Source organism: Pinus tabuliformis, chromosome 2_2, assembly GCF_031772625.1.
Source record: "Pinus tabuliformis cultivar Carrire ecotype Pingquan chromosome 2_2, CPIR1, whole genome shotgun sequence".
NCBI lineage: Eukaryota > Viridiplantae > Streptophyta > Pinopsida > Pinales > Pinaceae > Pinus > Pinus tabuliformis.
In genome coordinates, this window is record NC_142300.1 from 655393009 (window position 1) to 655414706 (window position 21698).

Genomic DNA, 21698 nt, shown 5'->3' on the forward strand with positions numbered 1-21698 from the left:
TCTTAATGCAAAAAAACACAATTCATTCATGGAGTTACTCTCCTAGCCTGATAGCCATAAAAATTGATTGATTTTAATATCTTCAAGTGGCACATGTTGCTATAACTTTTTTACTATTGTAATTTATCTATCTTCTATGCAAGTTCGAGGACAAACTTTAACGATTTTTAGACTATGCTATTTTGGCATATTTTTTCATTGGATAATAAACTAATAAGCCTTTTGAAACAACCTTTAAATTGAGCAAAACCTTAAAAAAAAATTACTTAATGTGACCACCTAATCTATAACTCGCATGTTACGTTGATAGGCATGTTTATTTCGAAATAGGGCTTTCTGAATGTTAATTTAAGTATCTATAAGTATTAGCTAGATGGTAGGGATTTAACCTCCAAAAAATATTTTAGTGGTATTCAGGGATAAAGGGTTGAGATTTGTCTCAAATGTAGTTATGCCATTTTTCTTTTCAATTTAATTAAAAAAAAAAAAAGTCATATCATGTCCAAAAGTGTTAGATTATGTTTCCATTCAGTTTTTATTTATGGCATTGAACTTGTTGCTTATTGTTGTTTTACTATATTTTTCTTGTTACATGTTTTTTTAAATGTATATATGTTTAACTCATATATTAATTCTTTCTCAATTATTATGATTTCTTTTAATCTTGGCATTGTTAAATGTATCATGAGGTAAGTGTCTCGATGCCTACTATGGGTTGATGCCCATCGATGTTTACCATCCATTTAATTTATATGGTTGTGCTAATGGTTTTTAAATGGTGGGGAATTGAGTTACCACTTAAGAGACCCTAGGCTTGATTGCGGCTTTCATTAGGAACCCTAAGTCCTACTGGGGAAACCTCACTTTTGTTGGACTTATCCATCATAAAAAGAGGGAAGTTGTTGCTTACTTGATAGTGGAAACACTTCTAATGTCACGCTAGCCTTTGCACTAAGTTGCAATATTTTGAGATAACATGTCTTAAGAGAGACCCTCCCCACCTATACAGGGAGGTAAATTAGGGTTACAATACACAAGACCTTAACCCCAGGCACCAAGAATAGAGAGTCCAACCTACATCCATGCATATGCTACACTGCTAGGAACTTGATCCTTAACTGTAAAATGACAAGCCATGCAAAGCACCCCACTTCTATATTTGGGTCATTATCCCCTTATAAAAATCGACACTTAATTAAAGAAATTTTCCTAAAATTACAAAATCAAACTAAAAAAATAAAATTGACTTCTAAATTTGAACTAAAGCTAATATACTAATTCTAGACAATAACTTAATATAGAAAATGTCAAGGTTACTACATGCATGCACCCTCTAACTCCACAATTTATGCACCATTATATAAGCACTATTGCACCCTCATTACTCTATTGAGTGTCCCATGAAGTTTTGAATATTTTGTAGAACATCTCAGTAATGAAACTATTGTTGTAGAACATCATCGTCATGTTGTGTTGCAACACTATCATGAGTGTTGTGCCTCCCCCACATTATATAGATTTTTTGAAACTAAACTCTAATATTTGCATGTTGTTAGCAAAAAAAATTATTCTTGACATGTCCTTTTAGGAATGGGATAATCTCGGCCAATGATGTGTTTGATGGTTAAAAGAGGATTAGATCCAACCACTGAAGCTTAAGCTACATTTCAAGTTTCCCAACCTTGATATGATCATCCTAAATATAGTATAGGCTATGATTCCAAATGATCTCATTCTCAAGATTGACCTTCAACCCCCTCTGCACCTAGTGTGGGGACCAAGGAAGTGAGGTAGATTTGAGGCCTTCAAATGGTACAAGATTGTTGGATGCTACATCTCACTCTACTTTAGGACAATTGTTGATGGCCATACAAATGAAAGATGGCATCTCATATCCACACAAAAGGCCTAACCTTTAGGACAACAAATGCTACAGAAACCAACTTTATAACCCAAAAAATATTTTTGTTTTGTCAATAGTCACGGGTGGTCTTCTTAGTGATGATCATTCATTATTTATAATACATTTTGGATAACATCTGTATTAATCACACATACTTTAGAATTACATGCAGAAGGAAAATAAATATAAAACAAAAAAAAAAATAATAATAATAATAAATATAATGCAAGGCCTTTATCTCTCTAAAAGATACAAAATACAAAGATTGATAGCATAAATGAAATAAATGTAATCACAATTAATCAATGAGGGTATTGCAAAAAGTTAAATCAACAATTATTAAGGAAAATTGCTCAATATTAGCAAGCCTGAAATGCTACGTTAAATAAGTGAAATAACTTTTTTGTTGATTACAGTGATATTAATTCAATTAATTAGAGGTTATTTCATCTATAACTAATATCAATTAAGTATTCATTACTAACAATAAAAAATTATGAAAGGTATTTGGGACCTAAAATAAGAGGCTAGTAAAAGAAATAAGTTAGGACTCTATTTACATTGAATTCATTCAAACTAAAAGAAAGTTTAACCCATTGAAAAACAAAGAGGAAAACATAGGAGTTATATAACATCGTAGAAAATTGATTGTAATCCACCTCCCAATTAATAACAAATATTTTTATCATTTAAGCTTAGTAAAGAAATAAGTTAGGACTCTCTTTACATTGAATTCATTCAAACTAAAAGAAAGTTTAACTTGTTGAAAGACAATGAGGACAACATATGAGCTCTATAAAATCATAAAAAATTGATTGTAATCCACTACTCAATTAATGACAAATATTTCTATAATTTGAGCTTTAATATAAGGAAGTAAGGATAAGCACTAGGGGGACAGCTCAATTGGCGATTGTCGTGATAATGAAATGTTATGTACCATGAGATTCGAGATTCAAATCCCCCTTATTTACATGTGAGCCTCATGTTGGGATCGATGTAGTTCACCTAGGGGTTATAGTCGTAGCGATCAGATTTGATCTTGTGTCACGTGAGTACAAGACTAGCCCAATCTCCAATTCCTCTAGTTTAGAAAAAAGGAAGTGAGAATAATAAATCAAGATAAAATATAAATGGATCCAACCAATCATCATATTTATGTTCCGTTCTAAACTTATAATTGAAACTAAATATTACAATGACGATAAAATTATATGATAAAGATGGGAGAGGAGAAGAATGAGAGCTATCTTATATGAAATATGAAAAATAGAAATGTTGCAAAGGACAATTTATTTGTAGCATACTTAGTGTTAAGGATTATGTAAATGTTGTAAACTATTTAAGGAAATATCTAGTGGATAGCAATGGGTGGATGTTGTGTTGTGATTTTATTTGGTCTAATATTCTTTATTCCACTTTCCTTATTTATGTCGTGAAGTCAGGTTTTGTTTTGTTTTTATTCTTAAATGCTTCATAAATTTACAAGAATATTTAAATCGGGAAAAAACAAAGAGCACAAGGGTATATACTATTAATGGTATTTAAATCCTCTTCCTTAAAACCACAATAACATCAATTGAATTTAAATAAGCACTAGAATATAACAACTTGGTATTCTTAGTCAACAAAATCCATTTAGCCAACAGTTGCATTCATCCTTCTTCTCTCCATAAAAGACAAAATGTAGACAAACAACTAACCTCATTCTCTAACCATATTTGCATCAAATCTTCTAGAGAACAAATAGAAAGAGAATTCTCAAGTATTTCCAAACACCCATAAGAGCATCATGAACCACCATTATGGAGCTACCAAACAAAACTACATGCCAAATGAAGACACCCTAGAACAATAGTGGATAGATTAGTCTAAACATGCTCTCAACAAGACTTGGCCAAAGGAAAACCTCAAAACAAATGCTTCCTCATTTCCGCCCTAAGATCGGGAAGGGAAAAACCCATATGCAAAATCATTCTTATCTAGGCATGATGTTAAAATTGGAAACTAGGGGCAAACTCCATGTGGGTCACCTTATTTATGGCAGCTGATATTTTTCTTGGATTCATCTCATCGAGAGGTGTAGGATTGATCTAACAATCATTCAATTCTGACATGTATTCATGGATATATGAAATTTAAATGTATTCTTGACAACTTGTCAAGGTTGGCCATCAAGCAAAACATTGTTTTACACCCCCATCTTATCCTCAACGTGGCATATAAAAGGAAGAGACCTTGTGGCATAAACTCACTCATCTCAACACACATTCTTCTCTCTCTCTCTCCTATGCATTAGAGGAGCATCTCTCTTTCTCACACGTGTGGTGGAAAGGAGGACGCAGATCTGAATTAGGGTAGCGTTGACTTGGGTTGACCATGGAGCAGAAAGGCAGATTCTTGGCAGCATTGACTAGAGTAGGGTCTCCTCGACTACAGATTGGGTTGACCAACTTGTCCTAGGCAGGTTACATTTCTAGGCAGCTTCGTTGACCTATTTTGACTACACATTTGACTAGTGTTGACTGTTGAGGGTTGACCACAGATCTATCCAGTGTTGACTACAGTTTGACTAAAAATTTCAAACATTCTTGGGTTGCCTATACTTGTTGTTGGAGGCCGAGTTGACTAAGGTTGACTTGAGGTCAATTATCACATGTCTGGCTAGATTTGACTTTGTTGGTTAGGTTTTTGTTGTTGACGTCATAAAATTAAAAAATTGTGCAATTGTATTATCTCTCTCTCTCTCTCTGCTAAATCATTAAAGAATATAAGAACAATTGATCAAGGGTTTCCCCGCATTGGGGTTTTTCCCTGACTGGTACCACATCTTGTGTCTCTTGTCTTGGCTTGTCTTCTACTGTTTACATTTATGTTCTATCTACATTTTACTATCATGTTGATGTGATTGCAATTATGTAAATTGATATTGGGCTAATAAGAAAATTTGAAGTAAATTGCTCTTATGCATAAAACATACCATGATTTAGCATGGTATCAGAGGTGAGGTGAAGACAAAGCCTAAGAAAGAGTGAAAGAGCAATCACCAAAGATAGTTGGAAAGATCAAAAGGATTCATGGGTTCCTCATCCCACTTCCCCGCCAAAGACAAGCTCTGTGAGAAGTCTCACTATCACAGATGTAAGATGTCTCTTGATCTAACATTGGAAGAGCAAGAAGTGTTGGATTGTGTAAGGGGTAAAATTCTGGAGCCTACATCAAATGCACTGGCTACTACAAAAAACAAGTAAACTAAGGGTGAATTCAAAGCGAATAATATTATCCAAGACCCGATTGACAAGTGTTTGGTGGCGTACATTTCTGAGTTGAACACCTACAAGGAGATCTACGACAGACTGGTAAGCTTGTTTAAAGTTAGTGATGCAAATCTAGTTTTTTTCCACAAAAATAAGTTGAAGGATATTAAGAACAGCAAGGAAGAGGATATTCAATCCTACTTCTTAAGGATCACCGAGATCAATAATGATCTTTTTTCAATTGGAGAAGTCATTCCTGACAGGTAACTCACTATCGCTACCCTTGGAGGACTCCCATCCGAATGGTATATATTTAAAACCACTCTTCTCAACAATGATTGAATTCCGGGATTTGAAGAATTGATGTCGAGATGCATTCAAGAAGAGACAAGGATGGTGGATCAAGAAATGCCTTCAAGTAAAGGCAACCCCATTGCTTTCTCCTCTCATGCCAAAAGGAGAAATAATTCTGGGTCTAAAGGTCATTTCAAAGGAAACCCCGGATCGAAGGGTGGAAGGAAAGGAAGATGCTTTTTTTGCAATAAATTTGGCCACTATGCGAGGGAGTGTCCAAATAGAAAGTACACATCACATGATGATGATCAAAATCACTCCAAGGGAAACTCCAACAACAATCAAAGGAATGGCAGGTTCAATGGCAAAGGAAAGAGGAATGCGGGAAATCAAGGAAATGTTCAACCCTCCAAGAAAGCAAGGAAATCCAGGTATGAATCAAATGTTGTTAATAATAAGCAAGATGAGTATTATCTTATATCGACCCTCTCCACCACCTCTCCTCCGGACTCATTGGGAAATTGGCATATTGATAGTGGTGCCTCAAGGCACTTCACTAGTTGGAAGGAAGCTCTCTTTAATTTGATAGAGAAGGAGACAAACGTGGAGATTATTCTTGGAGACAAATCCACCTATTCCGTAAAGGGTGTACGGAATGTTACTCTTCAATTAAATAAGGGTAACACGATCCATTTGCAAGAATTCTTATACGTACCTGATCTCAAGAAGAAATTGGTGTCCATTTCGGCAATGGAAGACAAAGGCTACAAGGTGGCATTTATCAATGGCAAGGTATGTAATTGGAAAAAAAACTTTAAAGATGCTTTTACTCTTGGGTTCCAGGTTGTCTCTTTATATCAAGTTGGAGGAAGCCCGTTGGGAGTCATGTCTTGCAACACATCTCTATAGTCTGAACTATGGTACCAGAGGTTTTCCCACCTTCATTATAAGACTCTACCCGATGTGAGACAGATGGTGACAGGGATGCCCAAGTTTAAAGTAGAGCATGAAGGTGTATGTTCGGGGTGCCGAAGAAAAGCTTAAAAGGTGACCATTCCCCTCAAGTAATAGCAAGACAACATATATATTGCATTTGGTCCACTCCGACATATCTGGTATGATGCCCGTAAAATCTTTGGGAGGATATCTATATTATCTTAATTTTACAGATGATTATTCTCACAAGACTTGGATATACTTCTTGAAAAGGAAGGATGAAGTGTTCACTTGGTTCTATCACTTCAAAACCTTGATCAAGAATCAAACCGAGAAGAAAATAAAGATATTAATGACTGATCATGGACCAAGTATGAATCCAATGAATTCCATGAATTTTGCAAAGAAGTTTGCATTAAGAGGGAGACCACAACACCATACACTCATGAGCAGAATGGTGTGGCTGAAAGGAAGAATCGTGCGATTATGGAAGTTGTCTGTGCCATGCTCCATGATCAAAAGCTTCCGAATTTTCTATGGGTCGAAGCTACGAATACTGCCATATATGTTCAAAATTGTTGCCCTCATCAAGCATTGGATTCCAAGACTCCATAAGAAATTTTCACTGGTAAGAAATCTGATGTCTCTCATTTTAGAATTTTTGGAAGTCCCATATATTTTCATGTGCCAAAAGAGAAAAGAAGAAAATTGGGTGCATCTAGAAAGAAAGGAATCTTTGTGGGCTATAACAAAAATTCTAAGGGCTATAGAATCTATGTGGCTGGTCAAAGGGAAGTTGAAACAAGTCATGATGTTACCTTTGACGAAGATATGGCTCTTAGCAAGGTTGAAAATCTTCATATTCTAAGGAAAGATAAATAAGCTGACACCAGGAAGTTGGATGAAAAGGAAGATGAAATGATGCCTAATGTTTAAGAACCTATGGATCCTATTGATCCCCCTACGCAAGAGCCTTCCTCCTCTAGCATGAGTCCCTCATGGCTTAGGGGGACTCTTGAAGATGTTGAGAGACATATTACACCCAGAGGGACTTTCTGTGAAAACAAGAAGCCGACTAGGTATTAGGGATACTTGACCATTATGAGCACCATCATTCAAAATGAGCCTACATCATTCGAAGAAGCCGTGAAGCATCAAGTATGGAAGGATGCTATGAATGAGAATATGAGTCCATCATGAAGAATCATGTTTTGGATGTGGTCCCTAGACCCCAGGGCAAATCAATTGTCACCTCAAAATGGCTTTACAAAATCAAGCATGGAGCTGATGGGAGTGTTGAAAAGTACAAGGCTCGCTTTGTTTCTCGAGGCTTCTCTCAAAAGGAAGGTGTGGATTACGATGAGATATTTGCACCAGTTGCCTGATACATCACCATCCGCTTGATCATAGCCTTTGTTGCTTCGCAAGGATGGAACCTACATCAGATGGATGTCAAGTCTGTGTTCAAGTATTGCTACAAGACCTGTATTGGGAAATGCTTATGAGTATAGTCAACTCATAGGAGCACTAATGTTCTTGGTGAACTCTCATCCGATATATTTTCTGCAGTCAACACATTGACCCAATATATGGTTGAGCCATATCACTCACATTAGATCAGTGCCAAGAATATTCTGAGATATCTTCGGGGCAAAATCACTCATGGACTGAGATACACTACTGGAGATGTGAGGCTACATGGTTATTCCGATTTCGATTTGGCAAGAAGTGTGGTGGACCAAAAGAGCAATTACGGGTGTTGTTTCTCTTTGGGTTCTGTATCGATATCCGAGATGAGCAAGAAGCAGAGGTCGGTGACGTTGAGCATCGCTGAGGCCAAATACATTGCTGTGAGTATGGCCTCCTGTGAAGTTGTCTGGTTGCAGAAGCTCTTTAGTGAGTTGTTTAGACATGCGTTGGATACTACCGTGATTCTCTGCGACAACCAAAGTGGGATTCGTTTATCAGAGAATCTCATATTTCATGATCGCTCCAAGCACATCGATATCAAGTACCACTTTATTTGAGATATGGTACAAGGAAGAGCAATAAGGCTCCATCATATTGGGACTGATGAGCAGGTCACTGACATTCTGACAAAGCCCATGGGAAAGGTCAAATTCTTGACTTTCCTAGAACGACTAGGAGTCGTGGAGAGACCCTCTTATGAGGGTCTTGTATGATATGTACATTGAGCTCTGGGAGATCCGAGGGGCTTGGTGTACTAGTTGGAGTGATGAGGGTTAGTGGTTCAGCTTTCCCCTAGTGGTTTATTATGTACAGAGTGAGTGGTTCAGCCTTCCCCTGTGATACCCCATGGCGACATGTAGGTAGGAAGAGTGTTTCATCCTTCTCCTACTAAGACATCCTACCCATGCAGTCTAGGACGCACGGGAAGTACCTCTCATTTGGAAAATGAGTAGGGAAATGAGGATAGTGACCATATTAGTACCAATGGACGCATCGTGTAACTACCGTACTCCCTATGCTAAGATGATATTCATCTGGGATCAATTGGAACTAACTTTGGTTCAATATGAGTGGTATGAGACACCCTCTTTATTTGGAACTAATTTCGGATCAGTAAGAGTGGTACGACACACTTTCTTCATTAGGATTGACTTCGGGTCAGTAAGAGTGCTATTAGACACTCTCTTGTATCTGGGACTGACTTTGGGTCAGTAAAGGATTGTATGATACATTCTCTATCATTCCTTCTTCTTCATAGTTCAGCAAAACATAGCAATGCAAAGAAGTGCATTGATGGCAGAGATAGTACCGAAAGACAGATGTATTAGCAGATGGAGTTCTCCCTACATGAGAGGGAGTTTTAAAATTGGAAACTAGGGCCAACTCCATGTGGGTCACCTTATTTATGATAGCTGATATTTTTCTTAGAGTCCTCTCATCGAGAGGTGTAGGATTGATCTAACAATCATCCGATTCTGACATGTATTCATGCAGATATGAAATTTATTTATATTCTTGACAATTTGTCAAGGTCGGCCAGCAAGAAAAATAGTGTTTTACACCCCCAGCCTATCCTCAGCGTGGCATATAAAAGGAAGAGACCTTGTGGCATAAACTCATTCATCTCAACACACATCATTATCTCTCTCTCTTACACATTAGACAAGCATTTCTCTCACACGTGTGGCTGAAGGGAGGATGCAGATCTGAATTAGGGTAATGTTGACTTGGGTTGACCATGGAGCAAAAAGGTTAATTCTTGGTAGCGTTGACCAGCGTAGGGTCTCCTTGACTACGGATTGGGTTGACCAGCCTATCCTAGGCAGGCACATTTCTGGGCAACTTCATTGACCTATTTTGACCACACATTTGACCAGTGTTGAATGTTGAGGGTTGACCGCAGACCTATCCAGCGTTGACTGTAATTTGACTAATCACTTCGGACTGTTTTGGGTTGCCTATACTTGTTTTTGGAGGTCGAGTTGACTGAGGTTGACTTGAAGTCAATTCTCACTTGTTTGGCCAGCTTTGATTTTGTTAGTTAGGATTTTGTTGTTGTTGTCATAAAATTACAAAATTGTGTAATAGTACTATCTCTCTCTCTGTTGAATTATTGAAGAATATAAGAAGAATTGATCAAAGGTTTCCCCGCATTGGGGTTTGTCCCTGACTGGTGCCACATCTTGTGTCTCTTATCTTGGCTTGTTATCTATTGCTTACATTTATGTTCTATCCGCATTTTACTATCATGCTGATGTGATTGCAATTCTATAAATTGATATTGGGCTAATAAGAAAATTTGAAGTAAATTTCACTTAAACATAGAACATACCATAATTTAACATGGAATCAGAGGTGAGGTGAAGACAAAGCCCAAGAAAGAGTGAAAGAGCAATCACCGAAGATAGTTGGAAAGATCAAAAGGGTTCATGGGTTCCTCATCCCACTTCTTTGTCAAAGACAAGCTCCGTGAGAATTCTGACTATCACAGATGGAAGATGTCTCTTGATCTAACATTGGAAGAGCAAGAAGTGTTGGACTATGTAAGGGGTAAAATTCTAGAGCCTATATAAAATGCACCGGCTACTACAAAGAAAATATACACTAGGGGTGAAGTCAAAGTGAACAAGCTTATCTGAGACTCAATTGACAAGCGTTTGGTGGCCTACATTTCCGAGTTGAACACCTCCAAGGACATCTACGACATACTGGTAAGCTTGTTTAAAGTTAGTGATGCAAATCAAGTTTTTTTACTCAAAAATAAGTTGAAGGATATTAAGAAGGGAAAGGACGAGAATATTCAATCCTACTTCTTAAGGATCACTGGGATCAAGAATGATCTTTTGTTGATTGGAGAAGTCATTCCTAATAGGGAACTCACTATCGCTACCCTTGGAGGACTCCCATCTGAATGGTATATATTTAGAACCACTCTTCTCAACAATGATTGATTCCTAGATTTGAAGATTTGATGTCAATATGCATTCAAGAAGAGACAAGGATGGTAGAGCAAGAAATGCCTTCAAGTAAAGGCAACCCCACTGCTTTATCCTCTCATTCCAAAAGGAGAAATAATTCTGGGTCTAAAGGTCATTTCAAAGGAAATCCCGGATCGAAGGGTGGAATGAAAGGAAATGCTTTGTTTGCAATAAATTTGGCCACTATGCAAGGGAGTGACAAAATAGAAAGGAAACATCACATGATGATGATCAAAATCACTCTAGGGGCAACTCCAACAACAATCAAAGGAATGGCAAGTTCAATGGCAAAGGAAAGAGGAATGTGGGAAATCAAGGAAATGGTCAACCCTCCAAGAAAACAAGGAACTCCAAGTATGAATCAAATGTTGTTAATAATAAGCAATATGAGTATTATCTGATATCGTCCCTCTCCACCACCTCTCCACTGGACTCATTTGGAAATTGGCTTATTGATAGTGGTGCCTCAAGGCACTTCACTGGTTATAAGGAAGCTCTATCTAATTTGAGAGAGAAGGAGACAAACTTGGATATTATTCTTGGAGACAATTCCACCTATCCCATAAAGGGTGTAGGGAATGTTACTCTTCAATTAAATAAGGGTAACACGATCCATTTGCAAGAAGTATTATATGTAACTGATCTCAAGAAGAACCTGGTGTCCATTTCGACAATGGAAGACAAAGGCTACAAGGTGGCATTTATCGATGGTAAGGTACGTATTTGGAAAAAGAATTTTAAAGATGATTTTACTCTTGTGTTCCTGTAATGTCCCTTAATAATAAATAATAGATAATAAATAATATAATATAATATTAAATAAATAATAAACAATAAATAAATAATAATAATAAATTAATTACATGCTCTAAATAAAGATAAATAAGAATAAACAGAAAAATAGTAAAAATCAATAAATCTATAAAAAAAGTAAAAACAAAATAAATAAAACAAGAAAAACAGTAAAAATCAGTAAATCTATCAAAAAGTAAAAACAAAAGAATAAAACAAGAAAGCAGTAAATTTGCATGTGGACACATGGAGTGTGTGCATGTGGTTCCCCTTCCAATGTTTTCTCTATTTAATAGATGGGGAGGAAGATGAGAGGCATTCCATCATTCCATGATTCCACCATCCATTCTCTTGGGAGAATAGTGTTGTGAGACAAAGGATACCCTGGCAGGAGCACATTGATTGAGGGCTCAGGGGTGGCCAGTTGTAGCAAGATTTTGTGCAATTGAGACTACGGTTGGGTGGAGAGTTGTCCCCAAGACTTTGTTGCGGTTAGCAGAATTCAACTAGCGTTCCACAGGTAAGTTGTCTCTCCTCACATTACTTTTGAAATTTAATGTTAACTAGTTGATAAATTGTGTGTTAATTATAATTCGCTTGATTAATCTAATTAATTATGTATTGTTACTTCGGGCTGTTACATATGGTATCAGAGCCAAGTTTCAACTCTTAGGGCCTACAGACATTTTAATGTAGAAAACTTTGATCTAAATAATTTAACGAAAATCAGATGTGAAGCCTAAGGTTGATCATTTAACATATGATTTTAGAATAAAGGTAGCCTAGTTTTCTATTATTTGCAAATGTCCTTTGCCCAAGAAAAAGCCTTATACTCAAAATATAAGGATCTTTTTAGCAGATTCCAAAGTGATTTCCAACTCCCTTGTCATTTCTTTGAGTTGGTCTTGTTCGTCTACAACTGAACCTAATGTCACCTTCATCGTATCAGTTTCTAGAGAGCGGTTGATATCCTCCATGCTATTTTTTTCTAAATCAATGGTCAAAACCTCATTCTCTAAACCACTAATATTCTGCATGTCCCTGCTAGCAACTTCTGATTGTCTAGAAGTTTCTTCTAGTTTCTTTCCAAGCATATCCCTCTCTTTCTCAATACAGGACTTCTGCGCATGCAACGATTCAATCTCGCGTTGGAATTCATGTCTGCCTTGAGCTGTATCAGTTTGGAGAACTTTGATAGCCACAGTGGTATGATCTAAATTGCCCTTGTAGACTGGGCCATATCCTCCCTCGCCTATTTTAAGTGATTCAGCGAAGAAATCCGTAGCAAATTTAATTTGTTCTATTGAATATCTTCTAAATCTCTGATCAGAAGTATCATTTGTGTCCTCCAGTTTCCCAAACTTTAGACTTATAACATCCTTGTCCTCTGCAGCAGTTGCCTTTTCAGATGTGTTTGTCTTATGTTGTTACTTGCAGATCTATTTCTCACCAGGCTTCTTGAAAAGAAGCTACTTATGCTCCGCTTTGATACTGATGTCGTTTCAAAATCTCTTCTGATTTTATCAAAACGCTGGTTGCCATTTTTATCTCTGATATTTCTCTCACTACATTCCAAAACCCTCTTCCCTGTCATTTCTAAAACAATAAAAGAAATATAGCTCAGAATAATGACAAGACACAGGTTTATATTTATTTTACTTTGATTCTATTACAAAATGTAGAGTGAAATCAAAAGAATCTAAAGCACCACTGATATAATATAGCTCGTTTCAAACAATTTTCATTATGTAAATTGCAGGCAAGAGAGACTGCCAAAAATGAATATATTCACAAAACAATCCATCTAACGGTAGAGAAATTATCTTGCCAAAGAATACAGTATAGAGAAACTGTCTTTGCCAAATAATACTTTAATACCTCTTGGTTGTAAACGATTCAATCTCCTTATTTTGTTCTTCCTTATCCTCTATTAATTTAAGGTGTTCCTCCTGCAACATGTAAAAAAATTTCCCTGAAATGGCAAGTGAGGAGCCCATATCATCTACCTTTTGCTACAGAATCGCATTCTTTGATTTCAGCATTGGATTTTCAGCTGAAAGATCTTCACCAACCTTATTAATCTAGGAACCCTTAGGAAAATCTAATCTAAGATAGAAATATTGTTTCAACCCATGTTAGTCTATAAACCCATTTTAATCATTTTTTATCAATCATTTCAAGGAAATTGACTTCTCTTAAATGCACAGCAACTAGGCCTTGGACGATTTTCATTTATTTTCATTCCGTTACTTGAATATAGGATGATTTTGGTGTTGACTTTCTTCCTGATCATTTTGTTGTCTCTTGTCGTGTATAGCCTACAATTATGCAAAATTTGCAATTCCTCTTGCAAATTCTAGATGATCCTGGAGTCGCAATTTCCATTGTTGGCCCTATTTGCAGTGGCATTGGAGTTGCAATTTTTTTCATCTTATTGTTGGATCCAGTTTCAGCAATAGTCTGATTTGCATTAGAATTAATTTACTGTTATTATTTCATTCTTTGGTTGCATTTTTTTTCTTCAACTGAAATCGGTTCTTTAAATAGAGTTTTGTGGTGTCTATATAACTGTAATTCTTCGCCACACCAAGTTTCCCTTGCCCAAGCCTCTGCGTAGAAGGTGTGGTTTTTTTTTTCCAATTCACAAAGTGTGCATACTGATGGTTTTGCAAGAAGGCACATCTTCCTCATAAGAAGAATGTCCTGCCATCATCATCAATCTTGTCATGCATTATCTTTGATTTTTTCATCATAAAAACCGTCGAGGATAATCTAAGTAATTCGTTGTTAGTTGTATCAATTTACATTTCACTATTTGAAGCGGAATTATCAATCCCAATGTAGACGGTTCCCAAATTAAAGCAAACCAAGGACTCCCATACTTTAAGTTTGCACAACCCAACCCATAAATTCGTAATTGCGAGCCATTCCGTTGCCAGCATGCTTACTGGTTACTATCGCATGCATTTCCTTCAACCAGCGGCGTATGCAGAACGGTTTGGAGGTGAAATTCCAAAGGCTACGCCCACCATAAAGAAAACGCTTTCATCTTAATAACCATAACCTTCCTGGAAAACCTATGTGTTGTCAATTTTCTTTGGCAGTGGAATTCATAGAAACAGGAGGAGGATTTAGGGGTTTTGACTATGTTCAGGGCGTGGACTCTAGAGTACCCCAGAAATCTGGACTTTTTTAGTTTTCCTTGTATAAATTTAAAACCGGGGATAGGTAAGTTTTATAATATGGGAGATTTCTGGCCGATAGATGCAGGACGATCGCAGCCGAAGCAATGTCAAACAGTCTTTCTTCGTCTTTTGATACTAGCAATTAATGTCTCAGATGCTTTTCTTCTACTGCCCCTTTCACCGTCGAGACCATTAATCCCAAGGTTGTCCTTTCTTAATCGTTTTGTGAATTTGCTTCAAGGCGTGTTTTATTTGATGTGACTGTTTTAACCCTGATTTGTTTATTGTGATTTTTTCCATTTGCAAAGAATTAAGCTTCGTGAAGCAATGTGAGATGGAATGCAATGACTGTCTGAACAGCTCTTTGTTATGGGAATCATCTATTTAATTTGGCAATTTTTATATGGAGTTAAATATTTAAAATATTTGGAAATTTGATAGATATGAAGTAAGTGAAGTTAACTGTTATATGAATTAAGTGAAGTTAACTGTTATATGAGTTAAGTGAATTTGCACGTATACTTTGGCCTTTTCCTCCTTAATCACTTGAAAGGTTGGTTTGGTTATTTATTAAAAAAAAAAAAAAATTGTGTGTTGAAGATCAATTTCAATATATGCATGTCAACAGCACTTTCTTGGCATGAGGCTAACAGGGTGCTCTACTCGACATGACAGCCTGTGGGGATTGATCGTGATGAAATATGTTTTTCAACAGATTTGAGGGTATTGGATAGGGTTGTACGTAGAACTACTATGAAGGTTGAAATAATGTGGTGAAGAGCTGAAACCACCTTTTTCTTCTTAGAGTAGAAGGTTAAAATGTTGCTTCTCTTGGAGTAGAAGGTTAATTGATTACAACTCAGTTAAATTAAAATGCTTATGGTTAGTTGACGGCAACTCATTTGATACTGGCTATTATAAATTACTTAGTATGGATGATCATGATAGTCTGGCAGAAGCTGCAGTCTGCCCAGGAATTTCCACTACAGAGGTGTCATTCACAGTGAACAGGTTTTTATATTATAAGATTTATTAATGATAGGATCTTTATGCTTCCCTTGCAGGTAGATCCGAGAAAAATGAAACAATTGTAATTTTTTCCCCAAAACAAGATAGAAAACATCAATAAATGACATATTCAGAGTCCAGAGCCCACAGAGCAGGTAGCACTAGCAACCTATGCTAGGTTGAAACTAGTCCTCGCATCATGAAAAGTTGTATGGCAGTGACGAATCCATAAAAGGGAAAAGGCAGTTAGCCTGGTCACATGCTTCATGTGACCACTCATAGTTTGCTATATCATCCACTTTGGCTCTGAACATGATCCCTTTCTAATATATTGGAGCAACATTGAACCCTACAGAGATCTTGTGCAAAACATCACGTTAACTTGGAAGCCACATATGTGCTTGACTACATGTCTTGTGACAAACTACACAGCTTCCATATGTAAAGTCAGTATGACAATCTTTATCCTTGGCTCTTGTTTCACAAAACCACCCATAGTAGTCCATGATCATGGACATTCCATTTCTTTTTGAGACGATCTGTAATTGGCTGAGTTGGCCTGAATTTCAGAGAGTTCCTTTACACAATAATCTGTAAATAGCTTCTCATGAGATCCCTTCAATTCTTCCAGATAGTTACGGAAGATTCCAGACTTTGGTTTAACCAAACAATCAATTTGAATCATCTGACATAGTTCTATAAAAGCAGAATGATTGGCAGCTTGAATTTTTGAGTGTAATTACAATCTTGTCAAGGTAACTATTGACCTACATCTTTATCTCACAAGTCACCTCACTCATGAAAATGTTTCCTTGTCGGTTTTCATTCTGCTAAAGTGGGAAGTAACCCCAACTATCCTCTATGTCGAAAATGTCTAAATTGGATGTGCAAGGCAAATGCCAACCTTGGTGATAATCCAAATGGTCTGAATACAACTGTTGTTTTTCATTAAGAAAAAATTAGTCAGAGTCCCAGATGTACTTGTATTTACTATGCTATATGGTGGTTTTCTCTATCCTTGTCAATTTCTCCTATCTAGACCATGATCATTGTTTCTTTTTTATTGTTTCCCATTATTTCAATTACAATATGTTATGGACCTTTTTTTTCTTGCAATAATATTTGGTTAGGGAATAGTCCGCTATGACTATATGAATATATCAGATCTTATACCATCAGTCGGTTTCTAATCAATACTGTTCTCAGATCAATTTTTTTTAGAAATAAGGCATCCCTTGTTTCGTATTTTTTTGTGGAGACCAGTTGCTAAAGAGATGCTATTATAGATTATCTCATGCTTGTTGCATGTCAGGGCAATACAAGAGTGCGTGCTCTTTATTTTCAACTACATTTTGTTGCATAACTTGCATGTTATGGTCATGGTCTATTTTCTGATTTCTTCCTGGCGATTATGTGAATGATTCAATGAGTCATATTTCCCCGTGGAGATTACGGGAGTTAGTCGGCGAATCCTTGTATTGCCGATGCCCATCTTCTTTTCCAGTAGAGGATTTTGTCTTTGGTTGGAGGCTGGGCCCATTTTTGAGTTGATATTTCAATTTTTTAGGTTTCCAATAGAAGTTTTCTGTGGTGGAAGTGGCCCCAAATGCAAATAATTGTTGCTATGGAATTTGAAGTGAGTACAAGAATTTATTATGGAATGAAAAGTGCACAATTCTCTTACCTACTAATAATCAAGACTTGGGTGAGTTGAGAAATATGGTTTATATGTATGTGGTCAAGTCGAAATGTGATTTGTCTAATCATACAGATAGAAGGATTGTTCCATGACGGATAAAGTGCATTTGAATCATCTGTATATGTTCAATCTACAAAAAAAAATATGTCTATGGAAATAGATCTTGAAACATACCCCCACTTCAAGCTATTATTATAGAGTTGCATACATCATATTATTTGTATCTTGTCATTGCTAAACGTCTTGACCATTCGGTTGTAAAGAAAAAATTATAATATTGAAAGGCTTCCAACTATGAATATCCTTAGGCATAAATACTTTGGTGGAAAAACTCTTACAATCCAGTACAGTGTTAAAAGTAATTGGGTTTTGCAGATCATGATGATCAGCTCACATCAATTATTATTTTCAGTTGTCTATGGAAGAAGTGATCTCAAATTTTGAATGCATATTCATGTCAACCAGTCAATGTATAATTCTCTAAAATATCGGTATATTGTCTGTCTATCAGCTATTTTCACATGAATTTTTCCTTGAGAATCATGTGATACCATGTTGTGATGTTAAACAAACCTTAAATGATGGTCACTGTAAACAACTGAATTTCACATCCGAAACATTTATTTCTTGTGATTGAACAATACGCCAATTGACATGTTCGATCCACATTGGATGGCATTTTCCCTAAAAAATTTGAGCACTATTGATATGGTATACTGGCATGTTTTTTCAAGGAACAAATCTTTAATGCTGGTGTAACTACTCACCACCGGTTCATTTTACAACACAGTTTACATAGTGCTTGAAGTATTTGGATAATTGATGTTGACATTTGTAATATCGTCACCATTTGAAGTGCTCTAAAATAGTGAAATTTGTTCCAATTCACAATGGTATAAACTCTGATATCTTATTACCTTTAGATGATCGTTGTTTATGTGGCAAAATTGTTGACTCTGTCCACTTGCATCTGTTCATTATTTTATGGTTTCAATCTGATCTAAAAACACAGAGATAACATTCCTTGAATGCTGATCATATTATTCACTATTTATTTGGGTTGGATTGTTGTTCTCATTGTCCTTTAGCGATAGCAGTTTGCTTGGCATTTCTCTGGTCTATTATTGCAAGAACACAACTCTTTGAATATGATCTTCTAACGATGACAACAAATCCTTGATGATTAAGATGTGGTGAACTAATTAGGAGTGCTTACTTAGCTAAGACAGATATTTTTATGGAGCATCTAAATCATGTTTTATTGTTTAAACGATATAAATCGTACACTATGATTTCAGTTTAGTTTAATTAATTGTTATGATGTTGAGTATAATATTACATGAGGTTTCGTGATATAATGGTAGGAGGATAATGATGCACATGTGGTTCTTATAGTGATGATGTATCCTTATGATGATGATGATGTGCATAGGCATTATGATGTTATGTCAAGGTCTATTGACATATTCATTTACTACGTGATGATAGGTATTTAATGTTGAATACTCATGATGGATATGATATGCATAGGAATTATGATGTTATAATATGAGGGTTATTGACATGTGGTTCATTTATTATGTGAAGTCATGATATGTCTTTGATACAAATATGTTGATGTTATAACTTATGATGGTATTTCATGAGGTGAAGCATGTAATAGTTGCATACAAATTTATGACATGCATGAGCATGTAGTTCGTTATTATTCATAATGTTGCGATTAACAATGATGAATGTTCTCATGATGACATGCAATATTTGGCATGTGGATTATTTTCTATGATACTATGAAGGTATAGCTAATGCATTGGTTGCATGTTGAGGTGTGATGATTCACAGGACTCCACAATTGGGTCGAAAGGGCCGGTTTATTTGATGATCTCATGTGAGCCCATATGCACGAGGGAGAATAAATAACACCATATGGGTTGGGGACAAACTCAATCAACACTACATATGCTAGTGGTTCCTTTGTCTTGTATAGCTCTTGATGGATAGCTCTTGAGGGGCTATGGGACCATCTTGAGGAGGCCAAGTGCCTGATATTGTAGGCTAGGTGCCTAGTATTGTATTGGGATGCCGAAGTCTGGTGGGGGTGTAAGGACTTCAATGCCTAGGGTTGTGCGCCTTAGTGAGTTGTGGAGGGAGTGGGCCAACCTTGCGAGAAGTCGGTGGCATTGAGCACTATACTGAATGCCTGCCTTGGGGCAGATGAGGTCTTAGTCAAGCGCAAGCCTTGGGACCAGCCTTGGACTAGGATACAGATCGAGGAGGCCAGCCTTGGACTAGGATACAGATCAAGGAGGCCAGCCTTGGACTAGGATATAGATTGAGGAGGCTTATGCCTAATTCCGAAAGTGGGAAAAAGGACAAAGATTCCTTGGGATTTCCCAGGTGTTGTGAAACTTTCGATGCCTGTTGATTATACTAGTTCAGCAGAGGGTGCGAGGACTGTTACATGAAGTAATAAATAACAAAATAAATGTAATGATAAATAATAATAATAATAATAAACCTTAACTTCGGGACAAAGTTCCTTAAAGTGGGGAAGTATGTAATGTCCCTTAATAATAAATAATAAATAATATAATATAATATTAAATAAATAATAAAAAATAAATAAAATAATAAATAAATAATAATAACAAATTAATAAATTAATTACATGTTCTAAATAAACATAAATAAGAATAAACAGAAAAATAGTAAAAATCAGTAAAGCTATCAAAAAGTAAAAACAAAAGAATAAAACAAGAAAGCAGTAAAGTTTCATGTGGACACATGCAGTGTGTGCATGTGGTTCCCCTTCCAATGTTTGCTCTATTTAATAGATGGGGAGGAAGATGAGAGGCATTCCATCATTCCATGATTCCACCATCCATTCTCTTGGGAGCATAGTGTTGTGAGACAAAGGGTACCCTAGCAGTAGTACGTTGATTGACGGCTTGGGGGTGGCCAGTTGTAGCAAGATTTTGTGCAATTGAGCCTACAGTTGGGTGGAGAGTCATCCCGAAGACTTCGTTGCAGTTAGTAGAATTCAACTAGCATTCAACTAGCTTTCAACAGGTAAGTTGTCTCTCCTCACATTTCTTTTGAAATTTAATGTTAACTAGTTGATAAATTGGGTGTTGATTATAATTCGCTTGATTAATCTAATTAATTATGTATTGTTATTTCGAGTTGTTACAGTTCCAGGTTGACTCTTTATATCAAGTTGGAGGAAGTTGGTTGGGAGTCATGTCTTGCGACACATCTCTATAGTCTGAACTATGGCACCAGAGGTTTGCACACATTCATTATAAGGCTCTACCTGATGTGAGACAGATGGTGACAGGGATGCCCGAGTTTAAAGTAGAGCATGAAGGTGTATGTTTGGGGTGTGCCAAAGGAAAGCTTAAAACGGGACCATTCCCCTCAAGTAATAGCAATACTACAGATATATTGTAGTTGGTCCACTTCGACATATCTGGTATGATGCTCATAAACTCTTTGGGAGGATAGCTATATTATCTTACTTCTACAGATGATTATTCTCGCAAGACTTGGATATACTTCTTGAAAATGGAAGTGTTCACCTGGTTCCATCACTTCAAAGCCTTGATCAAGAATCAAAGTGAGAAGAGAATCAAGATATTAAGGACTCATAATGGGACCAAGTATGAATCCAATGAGTTCCATGACTTTTACGAAGATGATGGCATTAAGAGGGAGACCACAACACCATACACTCCTGAGCAGAATGGTGTGGCTGAAAGGAAGAATCGTGCGATTATGGAAGTTGTTTGTGCCACGCTCCATGATCAGAGGCTTCTGAATTTTCCATAGGCCGAAGCTACGAATACCGCCATATATGTTCAAAATCGTTTCCCTCATCAAGCATTGGATTCCAAGACTCCATAAGAAATGTTCACTGGTAAGAAATCTGATGTCTCTCATTTTAGAATTTTTGGAAGTCCCATATATTTTCATGTGCCGAAAAAGAAAAGAAGAAAATTGGGTGCATCTAGAAAGAAACGAATCTTTGTGGGCTATAGCGAAAATTCTACGGTCTATAGAATCTATGTGGCTGGTCAAAACAAAGTTGAAATAAGTCATGATGTTACCTTTAACAAAGATATGGATCTTAGCAAGGTTGACAATCTTCCTATTCTAAGGAAAGATAAAGAAGCTGAC